Here is an 8,277-nt window from a genome sequence, read left to right as displayed (position 1 = left end):
AGCTAGGTGGCAGTCCCAAGCTGACAGGTGATCTCATCTAGTTAGTAGTTGGAAGGAAGACCACTAGGAAATAACAGAGCTATAGGCTAGATGGAAAAGCAGTATTGACTATTGCAACGCACTCTACATGGGGCTACCCTTGAAAAGTATCCAGAAGCTGCAGCTGGTGCAGAATGCAGTGGACAGGCAGTTACGGGCACCTCTAGGGCTTTGCACGTAGCACCTCTGCTGCATGGGTATCTAAGAGAAGGCTTGACCTTCCAAGCACCATGAGATGAGCCTGCCACAGCTGGATCATCAACTCTTCTGGATGACCTGGAGTGGAGGCTATGGGCAGGAGAGGAATTATATGTAGAGGGAACTTTTCTCTCATAATCTGGGCTCCAGCTATAAAGCTTTAGAGGTCTAATCACATCTCCTGCTCATTGAACAAGTGGCAGCTGTAGCCAGGAAGGCCTTTACACAGTTTTATCTGGTGCACCAGGGGCAACCTTTCTTAGATTGGGGGGCTGTTCAATCAGTCACTCATGCCCTGGTCACCTCACAGCTTGACTACTGCAATGCACTCAACATGGAGCTGCCCTTGAAGACCATCCAGAAGCTTCAGCTGGTCCAGAATACAGCAACGTGGGCCATAATGGGCATGCCTCAGTATGCCCATGTAACACTTGTGATTTGCAAGCTGCACTGGTTACCAGTTTGCTTCCAGATGCGATTCAAGGTGCTGGTTGCTGCCTATAAACCCTACATGGCATAGGGCCTGGTCACTTGAGGGACTGTGAGTCTTCCCAGCCAATTCAATCTGGCAGGGTTGGCACACTCCAGGTTCCTCCAGTTAAGCAATGCCATCTATTGGGACCTCCTAAGCATACCTTCTGTGTAGCAGCACCTACCCTCTAGAATGAGGTTTCCCCCCAAGATCCAAATGGCCCCCACCCAGCTGGTGTTTCAAAGGGCCCTGAACATCTGGCTCTTCACCCAGGCCTTTGGTGAGGGTTATAGCCTCCTTTTGACCCAGTATGTATTTTTTTTCCACTTGCTTTGTCATCCTGCCATCTTTACCCTTCTCATTGTTTCTTGTTGTTTTTAATGTCTTATTTTTCACATTTTAAATAATTCATAAACCGCCCAGGCTCACTGGGAGATGGGCAGCATATACCTGTAATAAATAGCAATAATAATACCAATTATCACTGACACTCCATTTTTCCCTCTTTTTCCTAAGCCTCAGATTGCAGAAAAGGGCTACCAGTTCTTTCCAGACATCTGAATTGTATAGGAGATTTGAAACTAGGCTAGAGTTTCTTCTTCTTCTTGCCTCTCCTCTGGGTCTTGCCAGCATATTCAGTGATTATATGGTGGCTATGATCGCTCTCATGCTGCCATGCAAAAAGTATCAACTTGACCCCATTCTCTCTCCCCACTACCTACCCTGTAAACTCTTTGTGCTGTGGTATAATGGTAAAGTGCATGCTTTGCAAGTAGAAAATCCCAGGTTCAACTGCCAGCATTTCCAAGTAGTGGCAAGCAAGATCAATAAGAAATCATTGAAAGCCATTATTAGTATAGTATACTTCAAGAACAATGCTATTAAATAGGCCAGATTTCTGAGTCAGTATGAAGAGCTTCTTATAGTCCCACTGAGAATGATTGCAGCTCAGTGGTGGAACAAATAGTTTGCACGTTAAAGGTCTCCAGGTTCAACCCTTGGTATTTTCAGTGAGGATTAGGGAAGGATCTTCTTGGAATTCTTGGAGCAGCTCATTTAAATGTAGAGACAGAAATGCACAATCAACAATTTCTTCAGGGACCATCCAAAAGTTGTCATCTATCTAAATATGACATTGTGGGCAAAGGACAATATTATTAAAAACATGAGGAGTAAAGTATTTAATGAATGCAATCTCATTTTAGGTGAATTAACATTAAAATTTACTTTTGTCCTGGCTACCCAATTTTTGGAGGCTGCACTGAATGTCTAGCAAGAGATCCTGTTACGTGAAAACATCACCATCACCACATCTGTACCACTCAATGGATTCAAAGCCTGCTTTGAGTTGCTGGCTAAAGTTTGCATTTTTCTTTTTTTCCAATAAGAGGCAACCCTTCCCAAATAAGAATATGTCATACAATCAAAGCTGTCTGTGGCTTGGCATCCACCTCTTTCACATTTTTATTATGTACTTACCAGGGAGATGTTCAGTTACCATGGAGATAAAACTCACAGAAGTATCTAACCACTAATAGAGGGTGAGCTCAGCTTGAGTAATGCATTTTCAGTCAAGAGCACCAAAGATTCTCAATGTTGATGAATGGAACATATTTCACTTCTAAACTCACTCTATTACCTGGATCCCCCACCTCAGCATTATTCCCCATTTGTTATGGCATGCCTAGATCCTCCTGTGCTTTTATGTCTTTTCTCTTCCCTACCCCCTGCCTAGTTCTGACACACTGGAGATTCAGAGGAAGTGTTCCTTTATACAGCATACAATTAAACTGTAAAATATCTGCTATGAGAAATGAAGACCACCAATTTAGATGGTTTTAAAAGGGAACTCCACCATAAGTCCTGCTGTGTTGCCTCATCATGGTAAGGTCTGTTCATGGGAGTAGTGAGCAAAGGACACCATATATAAGGGTATATAATCCCAGCAGGATTACCCAAGTCATCACAGTTGCCCAGCTAAAACAAGCAGGCACCTAACTGGACAGCAGCAATATGGGAAGATACTTGTGGTGGATAATCACTTTACTGACAACAACAGAGGTATCTTTTCATACTGCATAGGAGAAGGCAACGCTAAGCAATTTCTGTATTTTAGCAAGAAAACCACATGGGTAAAATATATAGTCTTGGGTAAAACTATAGTCCTGGATGAGGGGACTTTCAGGTCAAATGGCACTCAACAGCACATGATCTGTTGGATTACTAGTGGTGTTTTTGATGTGGCTAGATTAAAGCCTTCGGGACATCTAGTTGCTGTATGTTGTCATGCAGGAGGAAAAAATCCAAAGCTGCAAGTACAATATTATACTGGGAATATGGAACATAGGCAGTATGAACATAAAGATAGAAAAGCTCAACAAAGTGAAAGATGAAATGAATTAACTACACACTGACATCTAAGGCAACAGTGAATTGACTGGAACTGGATCTTTTCAGTCAGAAGATCACAAATTACTATCCAGGACATGAAAAACAATGAAGGAATAGCATTGCTTTCATAGTTAAGAAAGGTATAGCAAAAACAGTATTGGGCTACAGTGCAATCAGTGACTAAATAGACAATAGATTTTCTGGACAACCCTTTAATACGATGATTATCCAAGTTTATATTCCAACCATTGATACAGAAAAAAAGGCTGATGAGTTTTATGATCCAGTTCAATTTGAAATCAACAGAACATGTAAGCAAGATGTGCTGTCTGTGGTTGAAGCCTGCAATACCAAAGTTGGAAATATTAAGGAGGAAAAATATTTATTCATTTTTTGATTTGATTTGATTTGATTTGATATGATTTGGTGCCACCTGACTCCAGACTGACTCTGGGTGGCTCACGATACAATATAATAGAACAAAACCTTATAAAACAAGAACCACACTAGAAAAGAAGGAAAATAATAAGGTAGAAAATCTGGCAGACCACATAGAACATATAGCCCCAATATACAGCAAGGGGCTCCAACCACCCTAGCCTGAGGCTTGGGAGAACAACCAGGTCTTTAAGGTCCTCCAGAATGCCTTCAGGAGGGGAGCCACCTGGATCTCAGAGAGAACTTCATTCTGGGGGGAAACTGGCCTGGGAAACTGAAATGAAGCAAAATAACAGTCCTGAACCTCATTGATAGAGAACTGGAGGAACTGTGGAATGAACTTAAGTCATTAAGAATAAATGTGAAAAGAGACTGCCAGAGATGAAGAAATGGAAGAAATCAAACTGGATGTCAAAACAAACAGTAGAAATTGCTGTGAAGATAAGAAAAGACAAAGACAAGAAAGACAAAGATCTCAGGAAGGAACTTAACAAAGAATTTCAAAGAGTTGTTAGATGAGACAAAAAGACACAGAAAAACAAGGAAAGTCTTCCAAGAGATCTCTGAACTCAACAGGAGGTTCCAACTTCGAATTGGTATGTTAAAAGATGCCAGCAAATAGTAACCAATTCAAAGAAGATCAACAAAAGATGGAAGGAGTATACTGAAATACTGTACAATAGGGATGTCAACTTCCAAGAAATTTTAGAAGATATTCCTTACTTACCTCTAGTACTAGAAGATGAACTTAGAGCAGCACTCTGGTCGCTACCTAGTTGGAAGGCTACAGGAATTGAGGGAATATCAACAGAAATATGGCAAGCAACCGAAGAAGGAGTTGTAAAGATTCTAATTATACCAGTAGGTCTGGAGAATGACAGTGGGCAACAAACTGGAAGAGACCAATCTACATACCAGTACCAAAGAAAGGAGTCTTAACAGTGTGCAAACTATCATACAGTATCCTTAATTTCACACACTAGAAAAATAATGCTTAGGATCATCCATCACAAGTTAGAGACCTACATGGAGAGGGAGATGCCAGAAGTTCAAGCTGGCTTTAGAAAAGGCCAAGGAACACGAGACATTATTGCTGATGCATGCTGGAAAGCCAAAGAATACCAAAAAGTCAGTATGACTTCACTGATTATAGAAAGGTCTTCAAATGGATTGATTATGTCAAGATGAAGGGGGACACGGTGGCGCAGCGGCTTAATGACGCTGAAAGTTGCCAGCCAGAAATGGTCGAAACTTCAGCGGTTCAAGCCCAGCCTTCACGTAGCAGAGTGAGCTCCTGCTTCCTCTCCAGTTCCTGTCAACCCAACAGTTTGAAAACTCACGTGAGTAGATAAATGGGTACTCTCACTCCGGTGGGAGGAAAAATGCTGGCGGCGCCTTGCAAAAGGAGTCGGGAGCAGTTGCCAGTAGTGCGGAAGCCATGCTCACCCGAAAAAGGCGTGAAGCAAGGGAAACCCCGACTCCTGTGCTCGCCAGCTGGGCTCTGCTCTAGGAAGGAGGCAATGGCAAACCACTTCTGAAAACACCTTGCCTTGAAAACTGCAAAGGACTCGTCCAAAAAGCAGTCACTGGAGAGTCGGTAACGACTGAGTGCAGGAAAAAAAAAAATGTCAAGCTGAGCTTAGAAAAATGGGAATCCCAGAACATCTCATTGTTCTCATGTGAAACCTATGCACAGGTCAGGAAGCCATAGTATAGACAGAACATGGGAAAACGCACTGGCTCTGGGTTGGCAAAGGAGAGTGACAGGGCTATATACTCTCTTCTTATTTACTCAACCTATATGCTGAATATATATTGAGGGAAGTTGGACTGGAAGAAAATAAGCATGGTTTTAAAACTGGAGGAAGAAACATCAATAACCTACACAGTGCTGAGGATACTACCCTGATACTGAAAATGCAAATGATCTTCAAGCTCTAGTAATGAACGTCAAGGAACACAGTGAAAAAAATGGCACCAAGATTAAATATAAAGAAGACCAAATGAATGACAACAGGTACAGCAATCAGCCTTGGAACTGACGATGAAGATATTGGAGTGGTGGATAATCTTTTAAGTCTGATTATCAGCAATAAAGGAAATACTCTACAGATATAGAATAGTCATGAAGGCCTTGGAAAAGATATAGAGATTCTGAAATACATTGACACCTACAAAAATAAAATTGTGAGGGAAATTACTTTCCCTGAAGTACTATATGGAAGTGAAAGTTGGACTTTGAAGAAGCAGAATAGAAAGGGTATTGACACTTTTGAACTTTGGTGTTGGAGAAGTCTTCCAAAAACACCTTGGACAGTCAAGAAAACAAGCAAATGGATTATCAAACAAATCATCCCAGAATTCTCATTTGAGGCATAAATGACCAGGCTCAAATTATCATACCTTGGACACATTATGTGAAAACCTATCTCTTTGGTGAAGTGTATAATGCTGGGAAAGATGGAAAGAAAGAAAATAAGAGGATGACCAGCAGCAAGGTTGATGGACTCAATTACAACAGCGAAGGATGCACTTTGGCCAACCTCACAAATCACGTTGGGGACAGACCTTCCTGGAGAAAATCTATCTGTGTGGTTGCTAAGACTCAACGTTAACTCAATCAATCAATCAATCAATCAATCAATCAATCAATCAATCAAAATGGAACTAGGTTAAATCATGCAGGATTGTGTTACCAGTGACAGTTTTGATGACTGTTTGCTACCTTCAGAATTACACGGAGCATAGCTACAATAGCAGCTTGCTAAGGTGTAGTGGTAGAAGAGGGTTCTCACCTTCCAGGTTGTGGGCTTCCTCAATCATCTGGCTGGCCGCTGTGAGACAGAGAATATTGGACTAGTTGGACTATTGGCCTGATCTGGCAGGGCTCTCTTTATGTTCATAAGAAATTACTGATTCCCCAGCATGTTCCCCCCCCCCCAAATTGTACACAACCCCCCTGCAACTATAGAGGCAGCATCTCTTGCTGCCAGGTACTAAGAACAAATGCTAGCAAAAAGTTTCTACTTCCTTGCCTACTGTAAGAGATGTCATTGGAAACATTAGTATTGACAATTGCATACGGGTGTTGTACTTCTCCCCACAGAAGATTTTCTTAACCTGGCATTGTCCAGTTATATTATCTTCAAATCCTAGAATTCCAAGTATCCTGGTCATTTGACTAATGGGAATTAAAGTTCAACATCTCTGGAAGACAACCATATGGGGAATCTGGCCTCAGTGTGTGGAGACAAACATTATGAAATTCAGTAAAAAAAAAAAAATCTGCCCTGTGTAAAATAACTCTGTCAACAATATTAAAATTTAGGGAAGGCCACATTTCTCAAGTCTGATGTTTACATATTTAATGTTAGCAAAGTACAAGTGTCTGTGGCCAGGTTAACCTACTGGTCTTTCCATCTGGGAACCTCTTTTACAGCCAGATTGTCCACATAAGATATCAGACAAACATGCAGAATGGATTGATTGCATTTTTATTCCATGATTCCAACATGGTGATAGATTCAAGACAGTTTCAAAGAAGAACTTCATGTTCTCTTAAAGCACTTTAAGAAGGACATTTTTTTCCCTGCTGAGATGTGAAAACATCAGTTCCAAATACTCTTTAAATTGTAGGGATGGGACAGAAAATGTCTGGCTTGTGGCTGGCTTTATTTATTTATTCAGCGGTTTTATATAGTGTTATAATTACATTAGCAGTAGTTAATAAAAATATAAAACATAGTAAAAACAATGAATAACTTAAAAATCAATGATCAACAGTCTAAACCCCCAAGTCAAGAGCATCCACTCCCTCATTCTCCCAAAGAACAATTATGTCTTTACTTGTTTTCAGAACATGGACTCTGGGTGGCAGGTCATTCAGTGAGGGCAGTAGGCATCACTGAACAACGCTTCTCAATCCTGTGACAAGCATATTGGATGGGTTGATTTCACTTCAAAGAAGAGGTCCTGCTGGTATCTGGGAGTCAACCAACATAGGATTTTATAACCAGTGCTTTAAATTGCATCTGAAACCTACTGGAAAGAAATGCAAGGGCTGCAGCACAGATGAAATGCACCCACAGGGGCTTTCACCCACCAACATATGGGCTGTTGCATCCTGCACCAATTGCAATTTCCAAGTGATCTTCCAATACAGCCCCATGTGCAGTGCATTGCAGTAGTATCGACATGGTAATGGGGACATGTCACCATTGCCAGGGTTTGTTTTATCCTACCAAACCCCAACTAAATCAAGCATGCTGATGATACCTCATCCCAGACTGTCAAGAGTTTCTTCCAAGAGTTTCATGTAGATGTTAAAAAGGAGGAAAAGAGGAATGAACTGTGGAGCACTTCTAATTTCATGCAGAGTGACAGAAAAGGGTGTGTGTGTGTGGAGAGATAACATAGTGCTGAAAGGGAAAGAACAATTAAGTCCTGCAAACTCTGTCCACTTCTTGATTTTCCCTAGATCTAAATCTATGCCTAATACTTTAGGCACAAGTCTAGCTGTTCCAGTGAAAATAGCCAAAGTATCCTCAGATAGTTAACCTGTTGAACTCCTTGGCTGTCACCTAAGCTGTGTTCTTCACCTATATAGACTTGCTCAGTTGTAGTGAAGTGGAATGCAATATTGGGTCAACGGGGAAGGAGGCAGTATCATGTGTTGACCCCATCAGTCCCTGGGAGATATATTTAACCTAAACAGACCCTAAATCCAGCCATTCAGTTGT

Source organism: Python bivittatus, unplaced genomic scaffold (assembly GCF_059951505.1).
Source record: "Python bivittatus isolate LINGU-HERP-01145 unplaced genomic scaffold, Pbiv_v1 ctg000580_np1212, whole genome shotgun sequence".
Classification (NCBI taxonomy): domain Eukaryota; kingdom Metazoa; phylum Chordata; class Lepidosauria; order Squamata; family Pythonidae; genus Python; species Python bivittatus.
This window is presented reverse-complemented; position numbering follows the sequence as displayed.